Source organism: Ailuropoda melanoleuca, chromosome 14 (genome assembly GCF_002007445.2).
Source record: "Ailuropoda melanoleuca isolate Jingjing chromosome 14, ASM200744v2, whole genome shotgun sequence".
Lineage (NCBI taxonomy): Eukaryota > Metazoa > Chordata > Mammalia > Carnivora > Ursidae > Ailuropoda > Ailuropoda melanoleuca.
Window position 1 is genome coordinate 14,393,562 of NC_048231.1, and position 19,995 is coordinate 14,413,556.

The following is a 19,995-nucleotide window of genomic DNA, read 5'->3' on the forward strand; positions in this document are numbered from 1 at the left end:
GGTCACTTAAGTTTAAACCTATTCTTTACTACCCAGCCCCCACCATGTTTTAGGTATATGGTGTCATACTTTATAACCTTTTATTTTGTTAATCCCATGACTGATTGTTATAGATATACTTAATTTCACTGCTTTGGTGCTTCCTACTTTTCTTACTCCTCCTTATGGTCTTTCCTTCCCACTCAAAGACTCCCATTTAATATTTCTTGTAGGGCTGGTTTAGTGATCATGGATTCCTTTAACTTTTGTTTGGGAAACTGTCTTTCTGTTCTGAATAATAGCCTTGCTAGAAAGAGTACTCTTGGCTGTTTTTTTTTTCCCCCTCTTTTAAATTTAAATTAAATTAGCCACCATATAATAAATCATTAGTTTCAGATGCAGACTTCAATAATTCATCAGTTGCATGTAAAACCCAGTGTTCATCACATCATGTGCTCTCCTTAACACCCATCACACCCAATTACCCCATCCCCCGGCTCACCTCCACTCCAACAACCCTGTTTGTTTCCTACAGTTAAGAGTCTCTCATGATTTGTCTCCCTCTCTGTTGACTTCCCATTCAGTTTTCCCTCCCTTCCTCTATGATCTTCTGCACTGTTTCTTACATTTCACATGAGTGAAACCATATAGTTGTCTTTCTCTGATTGACTTGTTTCACATCTTCTTTATCCATTCATCTATAGATGGATATCTTGGGTCTTTCCATTGTTTGGCTACTGTGGACACTGCTATTATAAACATTGGGGTGCATGTGCTCCTTTGGATCATTACATTTGTATCTTTGGAGTAAAAACCTAGTAGTGCAATTGCTGGTTCATAGGGTAGCTCTATTTTTAACTTGAGACACCTTCATACTGTTTTCCAGAGTAGCTGAACCAGTTTGCATTCTCACAAACAGCATAAGAGGGTTCCCCTTTCTCCACATCTTTGCCAACATTTGTAGTTTCCTGAATTGTTAATTTTAGTCATTCTGACTTGTGTGTGGTGGTATCTCATTGTGGTTTGATTTGTATTTCTCTGATGCCAAGTGATACTGAAGATTTTTTCATGTGTCTGTTGGCCATTTGTATGGTCCAGTTTCATTCTTCTACATGTGGCTGTCCAATTTTCCCAACACATTTGTTGAAGAGACTGTCCTTTTTCCATTGGATATTCTTTCCTGCTTTGTTGAAGATTAGTTGACCATAGAGTTGAGGTTCTCTATTCTGTTCCATTGGCTGTTTTTTTTTTTTCTTTCCCCTCAGCACTTATTAAATATATCATGCCACTCTCTTCTGGTCTGCAGAGTTTCTGATGAAAAATCAGTGGACAGCCTTATAGGGTTTCCCTTGTACATGGCTGTGTTTTCTCTTCCTGCTTTTAAAATTCTCTCCTTAACACTACTTTTTGCCATTTTAATTACTAAGTGTCTTGATGTGGACCTCCTTGTATTGATTTTGTTGGGGGTCTCTGTACCTCCTGGATCTGCATTTCTGTTTCCTTTCCCAGATTTGGGGAGCCATCAGCTATTATTTCTCCAAATAAATTTTCTGTCCCCCTTTCTCTCTCTTTTCTTTCTGGGATCCCTATAATGAAAATGTTAAGTAATGCTCTAATTCTTAAACTGAGTAGTAGATCCCCAAGTTTTCATTCCATTATGCTCTGTACCCTACATTATATTCTTTTGGATATATCAACTATTTTATAATTTTAATGAGGTGGAAAGCAAGTCACGTAAAATCCTTTCTGAAACTGAGGACAGAGGTGGCAAGTGTAGAAATATAAATACATACACACGCATAATTAAGAGACATATAACAAAGAGTAAGAAAACAAATCACTGGGATGCGTGGGTGGCGAAGTTGGTTAAGCAACTGACTCTTGGTTTCAGCTCAGGTCATGATCTCAGGGCTGTGAAATCGAGCTCCATACTGGGGCTCCACTCAGCACTTGCATTCTCTCGCTCTCAAATAAATAAAAAAAAAATCTTAGGAAAAAAAGATAAATCACATGTAGTTATAAAAGTCTCACTTTTATTAAAAAGAATAAAGTCATTGATATTTAGTCTGTCCAGCCAAATCTGGAATGCCCCAGAGGTTTCTGAATGGCCTTTAGAGTTAGAATTCTTAGAGAAATGGGAACTTTTTATTTCTAGATTTTTTTCCCTCCTAAATTATATTTGTTTGCTTTTCTTTGTTCCAGAGTCACAACTACACCTCTAATTTTAGGTCCCTCTCATATATAAATTATAAGGAAGAGTGGACAAGACAGGAGTACACTTTAGAAACTTTACTATGAAGAAAAAAACAACCCAAAACTACAGCACGAATTTGATATACATAAGAGATGTAAAAGACACACTCAGGAAACTTGACCCTGATATTTAAGATATTTTCCTTATAAGAAAAACAAACAAAAGAACAAAGCCAAAATGGTAAAATTAATTTTTACAACAGTATTAGCTCCAAATGCAACAATATATAAACTAAAATATAAAACTATGGGTACCATTTTGAACACCTGAAAAAAAATAGTAAACTCATGTATTTCCTTAGATTAGCTTAACTTCTTTTTTCAGGAGACTCGAAACTCACAGGATTATTCCAAAGAGAGCACTAAAAGGAGAAATCACATAAATTCAAAATTATCTTAGGAATACCTTATATCATCCATAAAGTATAACACTATCTTGCAGTAAATCCAATAAAACCAGGGATTTTTTCTAGTATGGAACAGTTTGCTATTTTCAACTGAACACAGTTGAAGTAGCTGGCTTATGCTTAGGAGCTATGCCATGAGAAAAGCATCTACCTAGCACTAGAACCACATGGCATGCTCATACTATGGGAGGCACAAAAATGCCGTAGAGAAGAAACTCACTGAGTAGAATAGCAAAGAGAATTTAAATTCAAATTTATTTGCTTTTAACTATTTTACTATTCTGTGAACAAAGATGGTTGAATGTGAATATATACATTTCCACTGTATTATTCCTCACATTTGTGTTCCAGAATTCTACAGGGAAAGTTATGATAAAAAAAAATGCACTGACTGTCCATCTGCCAAAAACATTTTTTTGGTTCACTCACTAAAATTTAAGCTAAAAATGCCATATTAAACCACCATTACCTTAAAGTAGAATACTGTACCACAAGCATAAAGTATTTCATTTTTAAAATCTTCTTTGATGTCTATTTCTTATGATGTGTAACATGCTTTCAAGTTATAAATGACATTTAGAATGAAGGAAAAAATCCTTTTTAAAAAAATTTTTAAAGATTTTATTTGAGAGAGAGAGCACAAGCTAGAGAGTGAGACAGAGAGAAAGAGAGAGAATGAGCAGGGGAGAAGGGGAGAGGGAGAGAAAGAAGCAGACTCCCCACTGAGCAGGGAGCCCAACACGGGGCCCGATCCCAGGACCCCAGGATCATGACCTGAGCCCAAGGCAGATGCTTAACCAACTGAACCACCCAGGTACCCCCAAATCCCTTTCATTTCATCAAGTAAAAAAAAAAAAAAAAAGAATGTAAGGAATCCTAGACTCCATGGCCAAAGGATTCAGCGGCAGGTCATCTAGTCAATCTGCTACTCAATCAATGAATCCTAAGAATTCTGGATTACATTAAATATTGGTCTAACTGGCATAATTTGCCTAACAGGAAAAAACCTATAACCCATTAAGTTACATCACTGGCTCAATGTTCCACTCAAGCACTGAGCCAAATGAACAGCAACAAAGTACAGCTTCATCACCAACATTAAAGTAAAGACGCCCAATACTAAACTTACAGGATTAATAAAATTCATTTTAAAAGTTCAATTTTGTTATAAAAATTAATTTACAAACAGGGGGGCGCCTGGGTAGCGCAGTTGTTAAGCGTCTGCCTTCGGCTCAGGGAGTGATCCCGGCGTTCCAGGATCGAGTCCCACATCGGGCTCCTCCCCTGAGAGCCTGCTTCTTCCTCTCCCTCTCCCCTGCTGTGTTCCCTCTCTCACTGGCTGTCTCTCTGTCACACAAATAAATAAAATCTTTAAAAAAAATTAATTTACAAACAGATGCATGAAAAGGTAGAAAGAACTAAGGGCTGGTTTGGGGTTTTTTTAAACCTACTTCCCAAAAGAAACATTCATTTAGTTCCTATATATACAGAGGTGTTGGTGAATTTGAAATTTGTTTATACTCCAGTTCAACTTTTTTTTAGTAGGCTATTTATGTTCGGGTATCCTGAGTACAATACTGCCTTATTTCAGAAAACTCTGCCATCTATGGCATTGTCAAAGAAAAAATTTTAAAAGCAAATTATTCTAACTTATCAATAGCTAAAACTAAAAATTGTTTTGCTTTATCAGCTGTCACACCAGAGGTTTAAAAACAACAAATTAATCTTGGCTGTCCTAAAGATTGGTATCTGAGAAGGGAACACTGTCACAGTTTGAAAGTCGAAACTCTCCAGCCACATACTCCCAGCCCTGATTGCCATTTAGACCATGTGTTCTTGACCAGGGCATCATGCATCCTACATGCTCTTCAGATTTAGCAATGCCTTAAGATTATGTACAAATCTGAACGTGCATGTGTCTGTGCACTTTCTGGGGCCAGATCGTTCCACTTTCATCAGAATCTCAAAGGATAATGTAACTACCCAAAATTTAAGAACCGTGGATTTAAACAGTATTTTGTGATCCTTATCTATCACCTGACTTTAATTTTTGGTTTCTGCCTTCCTCATTCTAATCTTCCCACTATCTTGTCCACAAAATTCTTTCTTTGGTTTTGATATGTGGCTTCTTTATTCACTCCTGAAAGATAGTGAGAGAAAACTAGAGCTTCACAAAATGAGGAAAGAACCTGTCTACTTAAAATTGCAGTCAAAGGTGGTTTCAAATATGAACCTGTAATAATATTTAAGAAACATTTTTTAAAAAGCTATCTCTTCTGAGAACTTTGTGTTTCAGTTACACAAGCAATTTTATCTTTTAGTTGCTCTCTTGCCTTTCAATTGAGAAAACAATTGGTGAACTGAATTTGTGATTCAGCTATACTCACCTTTACCTTTTAAAGCATGTTAAGACTTAACATAAAAATAAATTTGACCAAAAACCAGTAATAATAACAATATCACCCTTATCCCCACAATACAAATACACATGACTGACTTAAGATGGTGTTCCTTCAAGAATTAAACCTTTACTTATAAAACAAAATGGTTTTCCCCTGATATAGCAAGGACTGATTTAGCAAGGAACATCCTGATGAAAAAGGGCAGAATTGCTGAGAACGCTATCCTACTTTTACACTGACTTCCCTCCTCTAAGCATCTGTTAAGTGTGGGATGAGAAAAAGGTGCTGGAATCTGGAGAGGCAGACTAGAATAAAAATATATTTGGTTCCAAGAATTTAAAAGAGAGAGACAGAAATGTCACTGGAAAAATTACAGAAATAAGAAGGTTAAAAACAGCTCTGCTCCCCTTTAACTGACAAGTAACTTCACATATTATCTACACACATCATCTCTCCAATTCTTTAACCCTCTGGATCTGGCTCTTTCATTTCCCTCACAATCCTCTCCCCTTATCCAAGACATTAACACAAGACTTGTAAAATATTATCTTAAATCAGTCCACTGCTCTTTATCTCCACCATCAGAACCACGGTCTAAAACAACTTTGCCTCTTACCTGACTAGTATAAGCCTCCTTCTGATCAACTGTGTACAAAGTAGCCAGTGTAATCTTTAAAAATGTAAAATGGATCATAGCAGTGCATAATAATTGCAAGGCTTTCTAAAGCATCTTCAAATTAAATCCAAAATCTCAGCATCTGAGAAGTCAGTATGGCAGAATAATTCACATTGTCCAAGAAAAAGTGCTTGGAGCAGTGCCCTGCACACCACAAATGCAGAGTAAATGTTCGCATATTAAGGTACAGCTCCTGCTTGCCTCTCTTACCTTGAGGTGACACTCTCCACAACTATGAGCCTTTCAGTTAACTAAAAGCTCTTTCCCATTTTGGGCCTGCTATTTCCCTCTGTCTGAAAGGCTTTTCTCTCAGTCCCTTCAACAACTTCTGTCTTTCACTCAGATTATCAAGTCTCAACCTAAATGTCTTCTCGTTGATGAAGCCTTCTTTCCTCCTCTTTCTAAATGCCACTGTATTGTACTACTCTTTTTATTTCCTTCACACCGTTTATATTTTGTAATTTTTTTGTTTCATTGGCTAAACTCTTGATCACCAGATGACTAAGCATCAATCCAATGAATTCTCTAACTTGCTTAATGTAGGAATCATTGGATTCTGTTCATTCTATCCAAAATATGTAGGTATTTATCTCCTCTTACCAACAAGCTAATAAATTGGTCACTAATATAAATATGTCACAGTCCATGCTATGATTCATTATATGTACACACTTCCCTTAATTGTTAATTAAATAAAACCCTGTGTCCAACAACATATTATGCTAGGTGCTGGAACAACAGGAACCAGGATGAGAAACAAAAGATTATTTCCACCCTTAAAGGTCTTTAAGATTTTTTACTTATTTATTTGAAAGAGAGAGCAGAGTGAGTGAGAACATGAGTCTGGTAGGGGAGAGGCAGAGGGAGAGGAAGAAGCAGGCTCCCCGCTGAGCAAGGAGCCTCATGTGAGGCTTGATCTCAGGACCCTGGGCATCATGACCTGAGCCGAAGGCAGACACTGAACAGGCTGAGCCACCCAGGTGCCCCACCTTTAAGGTCTTGAATGATATAAGCATAGGATGGGAAAGACAAAAAAGAGGAGCATTTCAAGTAGGGGACGGGGTGGGATGAAGAGTCATGATATAGATATAAAAATGTATATTTCACCAAAACTAAGATACCAAAGATTGCAGGATATGTTGCATTAAGAAAAAAATGCTGCCAAAATTAATTATTAATAATTGTTCCTTAATTGTGAAATATCACCAGTAATAAGATGCATACCAATATGAGAGATAGATCCCAGTTTCAGAGATATTAAAGTGTAAGGAAAAGAGGAGGAGGAGAAGGAGGAGGAAGAGAAGGAAGAAAAATGACCATTCAGTTATTAATGTAAAATCAGTCTTCCAAGAATCTCAAAAAATCTCAATGATATGGAATATTGGTTTTCATTTGCCTTGCATATTTTTGCTTTTCCCTTTATTTTTAACTTTTCTAAATCACTTTGTACATCTCTTATATACAGCACAGAGTTGAGTCTTGCTTTGTGATCCAAACTGAAAATCCTGGGTTTTTTGAAAGGTGTGTTAAAAATAACAAAAAGATAAATCTTTTAAAATCCACATATTTCAAAAATCCTAATTGACTTGTGGATCATTGGCTGTGACTTAAGAAAGTATAATTGGAAATTATAATAGCAAATTAAAAACCTTAAATACATATAGTTAAAAATAATTAGGGGCGCCTGGATGGCTCAGTCAGTTAAGTGTCTAACTCTTGATTTCAGCTCCGGTCATGATCTAGGGGGTCGTGGGATTGAGCCCTGCATCAGACTCTGCGCTGAGCATGAAGCCCGCTTGGGAATTTCTCTCTTTCTCTTCCTCCCTCTCTCTCTGTCTCCCCCTCTGCCTTTTCCCCTCCCCCTCTAAAAATAGTAATAATGATGAAAATATTCCATTTCAAACCTTATGAGCCACTTATAAATGTATAGCTTTAAATGCTTATATTAGAGGGGCATCTGGTGGCTCAGTCGATTGAGTGTCTGGCTCTTGGTTTCAGCTCAGGTCATGATCTCAGGTCATGGGCTCGGGCCCTGCATCAGGCTCCAAGCTCGGCACAGAGTCTGCTTATTCCTCTCTTTCTACTCCTCCCCCCTCTTGCTCTCTCTCTCTCTCTCTCTCTCAAATAAATAAATAAAATCTTTAAAAAAAAATGCTTATGTTAGAAAAAATCCTAATAATTGGTGAGTTAAGCATCTATCTGAAGGAATCAGAAAAAGAAAAAAGAAAACCCAAAGAAATATGAATAAAATTCCGCTTCCAGTAATACATTAGGCTAGATTATTCACCCAATTCTCTCACTGAAAATACCTAAAAGTGATGGGTAAAATTTTATTTCAAAAAATATTAAAAGCACTGAAGAGCTGACGAGATCATAAAAGAATAACCAGACCAAAATCTATGAGAAAGCAGAAACTCAAAGAGATAAGTGGCACAATGAAATCATTTTTATCTTGTATATATCTGCCTAACTCACCAAGTTAAGCTTTAATTTTGATAATCTCTTGGGAGAGAAGAGAAATCAAAGACTAAGACCCACCCCAAACGGAAAATCTAACAAGAGACCCTTTCTCCATAAAGCTGGGACCCACCCCCATCCAAAAGTTTCACACTCAGGAAGAGTGAACAGGAAAAGCAAACCCGGTCCACCCCTTCATCACCAAAGGACAAGGAAATTTGTCTCCCTGATGCAGAAGAGAACAAGGATACCTAACAGGTTGTAAAGACAAGCAGGCCCACACACATATTTGCCATCCAAAGTCACCCCATTAGGGTGGTTCAAAACCTCAAAGGATAAATTTAGTCACCAAATTGCAGTAGTTTGAGGTATCTGGGGGAAAAAAACTAAAGGTATATCCTCTTGAAGCAATGTGTTTCCTTCTTGGGCCTCAAAGAAGAACCACAAGTATTTTTTCCAGGGAAAATAAGCAATTCACAGTAAAAGTCTCACAGAGGATAAATAAAAAGAAATCTATACCTGGGCACAGCATATGAAAATTCAGAAAGCCAAAAAATAAAGAGTTCACAAGCAGCAAGAGGTAAAAAAAAAAAAAAAAAAAAAAAAACATTCACTTAAGGGAACAATTATTAGGCAGCTGATTTATCAATAGCAACAATGGAAACCAACTGTAAGAGAATTATCTTTTACAATGACTACAAAAATACTGCCAGCCCATAATTTTAGACCCAATGCAATATCTATAAAAAAAAGTGATACAGACAAAAAAAGTGATACAGATTTCGGACAAAATAGCTGAGAGTTTACGACAGAAAATCTCATTAACAAGAATTCTAAAGAAAAAAAATCTCCAAAAAGAAAGAAGTGATCCAGATGGAAAAATCTGAAATCCCTGGAAAAATCAAGAGCACACAAAGTTGGAACTGACATCAAATTCAGAGGCTCATTATCACCATTTTCTGCCACATAGACTGAAGAGTAGAAAAGCCAGCTGACAACAAGAGGAAAGGAAGAAGAAAGAAAGAAGGTCCTAGTAGCACTGTAAGCCCCTGGGTCCAGCTATTCTCAAAGCCTACTGAAATCCTGTCCTTGGAAAATATGAGATACCCTAATGTCCCTATATTACATTCTGCTTTTCATTTAAAAAGTGTGTAAAGGAGAAAGGCCAAAAATGTATGAAAAAGAAAACATATAATAGAGAAAATCAAAGTCAAGCACTGGTTTTTGATAAAGCTAACAAAATATATAAACCCTCTAATAAGACTGATGAAGGAAAACGAAAGCCACAAAAAATATTAGGAATAAAAAAAAGAAATACTAAGCAGAAATTTAAAAGATAAGAATGAACAACTTTATGCCAAATACTTAAAAAACCCAGAAAAAATGGATTCCTAAAAAAGAAAAAATTTTTCTAAAAACTGCCCTAACTACAAACAGAAATTTTAAATAAAACCATTTAGAAAACTGAATACATACCTCCTCAAAAAATACTAAGCCCATACACTCCCCTCAAAATACTAAGCCCAGACAGCTGAAAAGAAGTTCAACCAAACTTTCAAGAAACAGATCTTTCTAGTCTTATATAAACCCTTAGGGGAGGCAGGAGATAGAAAGGAATAGTTTCCAAACTCATTCTTTGAAGCTAGTATAATCTGAGTACCAAAACCAAAGATAACATAAGAAATAAAATTATGGGCCACTATCACCCATGAACTTAGATGTAAAATCCTAAATGAAATACTAATAAACTAAATCCACTTGTATATGAAAAAAAAGATCATCATATTAATTTTGGTTCATTGCAGCGATGCAAGGGTAATTCAACATTAGGAAACCTATAAATGTCATTCACCACCTTAACAGAATAAGGAAAAAGAAAGATATGATCTTCTCACAAATACAGAAAAAGTATCTGATAAAATTTAATACTCGTTCTTCACAAAAGAACATCTTAGCCAACTAGCAACAGAAATGTCTAACCGGGGCTCCTGAGTGGCACAGCGGTTAAGCGTCTGCCTTCGGCTCAGGGCGTGATCCTGGCATTATGGGATCGAGCCCCACATCAGGCTCTTCTGCTATGAGCCTGCTTCTTCCTCTCCCACTCCCCCTGCTTGTGTTCCCTCTCTTGCTGTCTATCTCTATCTCTGTCGAATAAATAAATAAAATCTTTAAAAAAAAAAAAAAAAAAAGAAATGTCTTTAACCTATACAGTATCTATCAAAAATCTACAGCAAACACTATTCTTAATAGTGAAACATAAGAAGCACTTGCTTTTAAAAATTAAGTGCAACATAAGAATGCCCACTATTAACACTTGTATTGAATACTGTACTGGAAGTCCTAATTAGCACAACAAGGAAAAAGAAAAGATGTAACTCCTGGAAAGGAAGACACAGTTTGCATTCACGGTATTTTAATAAATTAATTTAGTAAGGTGACTGAACACAGATCTATATCATATACCAAAAAAGCTTACATCAGCAAAAAGAAATGGAAAGGAAAAACAAAAGAGGAAAAATACACTATTTATAATAGTAACAAAAATAAGGTATCTAATAATTCAAAGAGAAGACCTGAGAGAGACTTATGGAGAAAAAGAAAAAGACTTTACTGAGAGATATTTTTAAGTATTTAAATAACTACAAAGACATACCATGTTCAAGGATAGGAAGACTCAGTATCATGAAATAAAGAGAATTAAATGTATGTGTACATTAAAAGTTACAAAGGTCTTTTTTTAAAAAAAGTTACAGAGATCTTGGGCTCATATACAAGGCAAGTCCCATTTTATTCATTTATTTTTTAAAGATTTTATTTATTTACTTGAGAGAAAGAGAACGAGAGAGAGAGCGAGCAGAAGCCGGGGAGTGCAGAGGGAGAGGGACAAGCAGACTCCCTGCTGAGCAGGGAGCCAAATATGGGGCTCAATCCCAGGACCCTGAGATCACGACCTGAGTCAAAGTCAGATGCTTAAGTGACTGAGCCACCTAGGGCCCTACAAGGCAAGTCCCATTTTAAAATTATAGCTTTGGAATACTTGCATAACTTGACTCAAATTACTACCATTTATGGCTATTTTTGCAATTGGTATAAACTTCTTAGTCACTAATCACAGATATTTTAACTAAATTGTAGTAATAATGGATATGACACTTCAGAATTCTTACAGTTGCAAGAAAGAAGTATGAGTGAAGAGTATATGATCAGTACACGGCTGAGTTCTAGCTGAATGTGCTGTGGCCCCACTGGTTCAAAGAACAATCAGTGTGCACATTCAACACAATGTAAGTTCTGATAACTACTCCTGCAAGTGATGAAATGTTACCAACATTTTACATAACACATAAGGTTTTGGTTCTTGATAATTATATGTGAACACTGCCAAAATATCTCCTTAAAAGCCACCTAAAAATGTAAACATTTATTCTGAATATAAATTGCATCTATAAGAGGAAAACAGACAAAACACATTCATAATACAATGATCACACAGGGTTCAAAGAATATCTACAGTGGACATATGTATGGTCTTTATACATAAAATACACTTCTATGTGTGAGGTCCATAAGCAGTTGCCCAGTTTGCTCTAACACAGATCTGAAATTGATCAAATGTATTATTTTCCTTAGATCTAACTTATTCAAATTTAATTTCGGTTTATGTGAATTTTGTGGTATCTTATATTGCTGCTTAAACTTTCCTTATTCAATTTCCTAACAGAATTAGAAGTAACGATCATTTGTTTTACTAGCTGCTAGGAGATGATAATACTAGTAGCTAACATTCATTGAATGCTTATTGTGTGTCAGGCACTGTTACAAGTGCTTTTGGACATATTAAAGAATTTAATCTCCACAACAACTTTATCAGGTGGATATTATTATTATCACCATTTTATAGGTAGGAAAACTGAGGTACAGAAAAAGTTAAGTCACTTTCCCAATGTCACACAAGTAAGTGGAAAAGCTTAGAGATTCATACCCAGGAGTCTGTCTCCAGAGCCCAGACCCTCAATTACTATGTTACACCTCTTTTCACAATATTTGGAAGATACATAAAATTATCATGGACAAAAAATTCACCACTAAAAAAATTATCAGTAACAGTTAAACAACAGTTAAGCAATATTAATAGCAATGCAACTAATCATAGGTTGATACTTAACAGCTATTTCAAAGTTTCATGGCTATAATTAAGAAGTTGGACAGACCTGGCTCTGAATCTTGGCTGTGCCCTTTACAAGCTGTGTGACTTTGGACAAGTTTCGTAACTTCACCAAGCCTCAGTTTCCTCATCTGTAAAATGAGAATAATAAACATAACAAAATTGTTGTAACATAATTACTGCTACATTGCACTGACAGAGTAATTCCAAACAAAACACAGGTACACAAAATACAAAGAGGAGGTCCTCAATTCTCCCCAGAAAATAGGACTTTATTTTAATGATATAAGAAAGATGACTGCTCCAAGTTACCGCAGAAACTGTAAAATCCACACACCAATGTAGAACCACAACCTCCTCTAATTCACAACAAATAATTCCCCTAGATACAAGTCAAATGCCTAAGAGGTAAATGACTGAGGGGCACCTGGGTGGCACAGCAGTTAAGCGTCTGCCTTCGGCTCAGGGCGTAATCCCGGCATTCTGGGATCGAGCCCTACATCAGGCTCCTCTGCCATGAGCCTGCTTCTTCCTCTCCCACTCCCCCTGCTTGTGTTCCCTCTCTCGCTGGCTGTCTCTCTCTCTGTCGAATAAATAAATAAAATCTTAAAAAAAAAAAAAAGGTAAATGACTGAATCTTTAAATTTAAAATGCTGTATACACACAAAGAAAGAGACAAGTAGAACAGATATTGTTGTTCGCTGACAACTCCCACAAATTCCATTCCACACATATCCTTTCTAACACTGGTAGTAAGTATTCAAGGGGCCCAAAACATAAAGAGCTATGTCAACAAGGAGTGATTCCTGGCAATGACAGGAAGGAATTTTTATAAGGGGGAAAAAAAAAAAAGAAAGAAAGAGACATGCCATCAAAGCAGGGTAGAACTATTGTTACTGTTTAAGGAAGGACTATTCCATTTTAATTATCATTTCACTGGTCAAACAAGTTAAACTGTCACTATTGCTGACTTTAGACTCTCAATCAAATAATATTACAATTAATAAACACATTTCTATCAATATCTGCATTTACCAATAAATTATCTATAATATTATCTGTTATAAGGTTATAATATTATCTATCTGCTTATTTGAAGGGGGTAGTTTTAGTAATATAAAAACCTTTTTTTTAATTTTCAATTTATTATTATTATTATTTATTTGCAGTCCTGTTTACTGCAATATTATTTACAATAGCCAAGATATGGAAGCAACCTAAGGTGTCCATCAATAGATGAATGGATAAGATAGACGTGGGGTGTTGTGCGTGTTTCTGTATCTATATATGTAAACAGAACACTATTCAGCCATTAAAAAAGGATGAGATCGTGCCATTTGAGAAAACATGGATGGACCCAGAGGGTATTATACTAATGAAATAAATCAGACTAAGAAAAACAAATACTATATGATTTTACTTACGTGCAATCTAAAAGCAAATGAATAAACAAAAATAGAATCAGATATATAAATACAGAGAACTGATGGTTGCCAGAGAGGAGGAGGGTAGGGAATTGGGCAAAATGGATGAAGGGGAGTGGGAAATACAGGCTTTTGAATATGGAATGAATAAATCATGGGACTAAAAGGAATAGCATAAAGAATATAGTCAATGGTACTATAATAGTGTTGTATGGTGATAGATGGTAGTTACACTTGTGGTGAGCACAGCATAATGCATAAACTTGTTGAATCACGATACTGCACACCTGAAACTAATTTAACATTGTATCTCAACTATACTCAAATTTTCTTAAATCCAGAAAAGTATGAAAAAAATACCTTTAAATAATCCTTATTTCACTAATTTTAGAACAAAGAAAAACTGCAAGCAATGTATTTGAATACGCCTCATTATTTTCAGGACCTTGGTAAAAACCTTTTTTTTAAAGAAATGATAGGAATAATATTTTACATAAACCCTATAGAATAATTTTGTTAGAAGCTCATTGATACCATTATCAAGGTGAGTTTTTATGAATGTCACCAGTCTAATAAGAATTATATTAAGTATTAAAATAACTTAAAAAATTATTAAAATGATTGTGTGTCATTGTAGCTCAAAGATTTAATAAAGAACTTCCACTCCCTAAAATATTCCCTCGTAACAAATAATTGCAAAAATGCCAACAGACACATGAAAAGATGCTCATCATCACTAATCCCCATGGAAACTCAAAATCACAATGAGATATCACCTCACCTGTCAGAATGGCTAAAATCAACAACATACGAAACAGGAGGTGTTGGTGAGGATGTGGAGAAAAAGGAACACTTGTGCACTGTTGATGGAAATGCAAACTGGTGCAGCCACTGTGGAAAACAGTATGTAGGTTCCTCAAAAAGTTAAAAAATAGAACTACCCTACAGTCCAGCAATTGCACTACTGGGTATTTACCTAAAGAATATAAAAACACTAATTCAAAGGAATATATGCACTCCTATGTTTATAGTGGCATTATTTACAATAGCCAAGATATGGAAGCAGCCCAAGTGTCCACCAATTGATGAATAAATAAAGATGTGGTACATATGTATAGTGAACTATTACTCAGCCATAAAAAAGAATGAAATCTTGATATTTGCAACAACACAGATGGAGCTGGACAGTATAATGCTAAGTGAAATAAGTGAGAGAAAGGCAAATACCATGATACGCGGCATTTAAGAAACAAATGAGCATGGGGCTCCTGGGTGGCACAGCGGTTAAGCGTCTGCCTTCAGCTCAGGGTGTGATCCCGGCATTATGGGATCGAGCCCCACATCAGGCTCCTCCGCTATGAGCCTACTTCTTCCTCTCCCACTCCCCCTGCTTGTGTTCCCTCTCTCGCTGGCTGTCTCTCTCTCTCTGTCGAATAAATAAATAAAATCTTAAAAAAAAAAAAAAGAAACAAATGAGCAAAGGGGGAAAAGAAGAGAGAGAGACACACACACAAAACAAGAAACAGACTCTTAACTATAGAGAACAAACTGATGGTTACTGGAAGGGAGGTGCGTGTGGAGATGGGTTAAACAGGTGATGGGGATTAAGGAATATATTTGTTGTGCTGACCACCAAGTGATGTATGGAATTGGTGAATCACTAAATTGTCCATCTCAAACTAATATTACACTGTATGTTAACTAACCAGAATTTAAATAAAAACTTTCAAAATATAAACGAAAAAATATAAAAATGGCCTTCGAATTTTCTTAATAAATTCATTAAAATATTTGTCTGGAACATGGCAATCTGATTTTTACAAAGCAACCTTTTTACAGAAGTTTATTAGTTATATAGGAAATGTTTAGGAAGTCCTTAATAAACCTACTGTACACATGTCGAAGGAAATGAATATAGGACAACAAGGTGCTCAATGAGGTTACTTGGTCATGACAGAACTCCAAACAAAAATTCAGGTCCTTCTGCTCTGTATCTTAACAGTTTGGAATTTTTCGACTTAATCAGCATTTCCTTCACTACTTTACTTTCTCTAAGTGATGAGAATAATTTTTGTATTTTTTTATGATTCTATAAATAACTGATAAAATCAGGTTGTTCCATCACAACTCCCATATATGAAAAGATGACTGTAACTTATGAATTTTTAGGTAACTTTTTTTATCTTTATATAACTTGCAAATACCACCAAGTATTTACATTTTACCCCATTTACTTTGTCATTCTCTCATTCACACCTTTTTTTCTGAACCATGTGAGTAAGTTGCAGACATTGTACCATTTCAGCACTCAATGTTTCCATTATCTTCCTAGGAAGACAGATAGATAACTACAGTACAGCTAACCAAATCAGTATTGTATCAATGTTAAAATTTCTGTTACATAGAGTTCATATTCAAATACCACTAACTGACTTAAAAATGTCCTTTAAAGCTATTGATTTCCCCAGTCCAAAATCCAATTCAGGATCATGCACTGCATTTAGTGGTAATGTCTCCTTAGAATCCTATCATAAGGAACAGTTCCTCAGTCTACGTCTTTTAAGACTAATAGTTTTGAAGAATACAGACCAATTATTTTGTAGAACATCCTTCAATTTACCTTTGTCTGATGGTCTCTCATGTTTAAATTCAGGCTGTACATTTTTTGTAGGAATGTCACAAAGTAACATTGGGTCCTTTGCACACATATCAAAAGCTGCAAGAGGTTAGTGTGTTCTATCATCAGTGATGCTAACTTTGACCACTTGGTTAAAGGGCATCCTAACAAGTTTCTCCACTGTGAAGTTACTGTTTTTCTCTTTGTAATAAGTTAATATTTTGTAAGGAATTATCTTGAGGCTAGGTAAATATCACATTCCTCATTAACCTTTCAACCAATAGTTCGGTACCTGCAAATTATTTTTGTGTGAAAATACTATTTAAATTGTTCTGGTCATTTTCTAATTCCAGCAGTTCTACATTTATATGCAATTTTAAGGAAGAATCTTCCCTTCTCCCCCACTAAGTTGTTTACTCAATCTTAAAATAGACAGAAAATAGTTATTAAAAAAAAGTTTTAAAATTGCCAAATTATACCATCGCCAAAAAAAAAAACAACCCAGCCTACAAACTAGGGTTCCTTATTTGTTTACAGTTCTTTTTATCTTGAGTTTGAAAATATATACTATGCCCCAAAGTCACCTGGGTTCTCTTCAGCGTGGTTACATTATTCATTTGAAACACAGGTTCATGTGTTTTCTGTTTATATTTTAGATTTTATCTTCATCTTTATTATATTTTCTGATTTTAAGTATCTAAAACATCAGCACGATAATGTTCTCTGATATTCTGAATTGATGGCAATATACATTGCTACCAGCCATTCTCTCTCAATCAGAGCTTGTAATAACAGAGCTCAACAGTTTAGGAAGTATATTCCCCATAAGAAGTGAGCCTTTCTGAAGCCAACTCCAGGTATCCATCATCACCCCACTCAGGCCCAGCTGTTTTCTGGGAATTACTGTTTCTAGATAGTGAAAGAAAGTTAAAAGAAAATGGGTGAACCCTACTTCAGCAATCTTACACAGATCATTACCTGTAAAATGGTTTTCAAACTGTGATACTTACAGAGATTCCACAGGGTGTAAGAGGACAGGAACCAATGGAGAGAACTCCAAGTCCCAGCCCTGGCTTCACTTAAGCTGCTATGGTCATATTGGTGTAATATAGTGAGCTGAAGCCTGAGATTTTGTTCATTCAGCTCACTCAAGCTAGTATTTACTGAGTATCTATGTTGTCCCAGGCAATGTTCTAGGTGCTTCAGTGAAAAACTTTTGTGCGACTTTAATTCTAATAAGTAAATTATATCATTAGTTAAAAGGTAAAAGTTATGGAGAAAATTCAATAAGATAAAGGCATTAAATATCGGGGGGGGGAGGAACACAGTTTGCACTATTCGGGTGTTCAGTTTAGGTCTGAGAAAGGAAGCCTTTCTTTTATATAAATAATTTTTTTAAGTTTGAAAGTCACTAGAAGAGAAAAGCAGCCAAATTTTCCACTTAGTGCTAACCCTGTGTCTACAGGTCAGGAACAGGCCATCAGAAAGAAAGGCATGAAACTTTTTCCCTCCTTCTTTCACAGAATCTTATGCCAAAATCCAGGAATGTTTTGGTTGGTTTCCTCAATCCAGCTCTTCTACTTTGTAAGTAATTGAATATTTCTCCTAGACTCTGGCAAACTCAGAAATATTAAATTTTAATTATTCTACAAACTAATTTAGTGGGAAATGGTACATGCAGTATCAAGGCTCATACCCCCTCTTTAAGACCCTTAAACTACATTAACCATTATCTTATCCAAATAACACTATCACTCCTGAGTTTACAATCCACAAAAGACTATGATACCTAATCTTTCTCAGTTGTGCTAAGTCATATCACTCACATCTTAAACAACTGAGTTAGTCTGAATCTAAGTGCAGAACTGTATAATCATCACAGGTAACATTTAAGCAGCTCTTGCTAAGTGCCAGCTATTGTTTTATGAGACTTAATGTATATTACTTCTTTTATACTTCATAAAAATCCAAGACGTGGACAGGTTAAATAACTGGCTCAAGGATACACAGTGTACAAATGGGAAAGCTGGGATTATAACTCAGTTTGTGCCATTATCTGTGCACATTAAATTGATTCTCAAAAAATCTTTACATAATGTGCTTTAAATTCTATCTCGTAGATTCAGCCAATTCAGACTATAGAGGAAAAAAATTGGTTTTCCAACACAAATATTATTTTTCAAAGCTTTAACTGAGTATTTGATCAGCATGCCATGAGGGAGCCAATTATTAACAGAAATGTGATGAAAAATATTAGCAAACTGAACATAACAATATAAAATTATACACCACAACCAAGTGGGATTTACCTTAGGTATGTAAGGCTGATTCAACATTCAAAAATCATTTAATGTAATCCATTACATTAACAAGTTAAAAAAGAAACATCACATGATCATATCAATAGACAGAGAAAAATCATCTCACAAAATCCAAATTCATTCATGATAAAAACTCTTCAGCAAACTAGGAATAGAGGAGAATATCGTCAACCCACAAAAACCTAGAGCTAACATCATCCTTAATGGTGAGAACCTAGAAGACTTCCTGATAAGATCAAGAACGTCGCAAAGATGTCTCCTCTTACCACTCCTTTTTAACATTATACTGGAAGTCCAGGCTAATGAAAAAAGACAAGAAAAGGAAATAAAATGTATACATACTGGGAAGGAAGAAATAAAACTGTCTTTGTTCACAGATGACATGGTCGCATAAGCAGAAAATCCAAATGAATAAAAAAAAAGAACTTATGGAACTAATAAGCAATTACAGCAAAGTTGCAGGATACAAGGTTAATACACAAAAGTCAATCAATTTCCTATAAACCAGCAATGAACAAGTGAAATTTGAAATTTAAAACAATACATTTATATGAGCACCCGAAAAAATTAGACACTTAGGTATAATTTAGCGCAATTTAACAAAATATGTATAACATCTATATAAGGAAAATTACAAAACTCTGATGAACAATATTAAAGATAAGCTAAATTAATGTAGAAATATTCCGTGTTCACGGATAGGAAGATTGCCAAGATATCAACTCTTCCCTACTTGAGCTATAGATTCAGTACAATTCCAATCAAAATCCCAGCAAATTAATTTGTGGATATGACAAACTCATTCAAAAATTTAAAGACCGTGTCAACTATACTCAAATAAAAATATTTAAAAGTAATAAAAATAAAATGTAAAGCCCACATACAGTTAACTGATCTTTCATATAAAATAGCAAAGGTGAGACAATGAAGAAAATAGTCTTTTTGACATATGGTACTAGAACTAGGAAAAAAAAATAATTTAGACATAGACTTTACACCCTTCTCCAAAAATTAACTCAAAATGGATCACAGACCTAAATATAAAATGCAAAACTATGAAACTACTAGGAGATAACAGGAAAAAACCTAGATCACTTAGGGTATAATAATGACTTTTTAAATGCAAGACAAAAGGCGTGATCTGTGAAAGAAATAATGGAGAAGCTGGACTTCCTTAAAATTAAAAACTTCTGCTCAGCCTAAGACACTGTCAAGAGTCAGCTACATGCAGGGGCGCCTGGGTGGCACAGCGGTTAAGCGTCTGCCTTCGGCTCAGGGCGTGATCCCGGCGTTA

General features: G+C 35.4%; 1 protein-coding gene across 10 annotated transcripts in view; it reads right to left on the bottom strand.

Annotated features, from left to right (window-relative positions):
* NUMB (NUMB endocytic adaptor protein) overlaps positions 1-19,995 on the bottom strand; it is a 176,620-nt gene that overhangs the window by 86,981 nt on the left and 69,644 nt on the right. For 9 of the 10 annotated variants that reach the window (XM_002914681.4, XM_002914679.4, XM_034642997.1 and 6 more), the window contains exon 3: positions 12,386-12,470. The exons of the other annotated variant lie outside the window; for it this stretch is intronic. The gene's annotated coding sequence lies outside the window, so the exon portion shown is untranslated. The remainder of the gene's footprint in view (positions 1-12,385; positions 12,471-19,995) is intronic. 10 annotated transcript variants of the gene reach the window in all.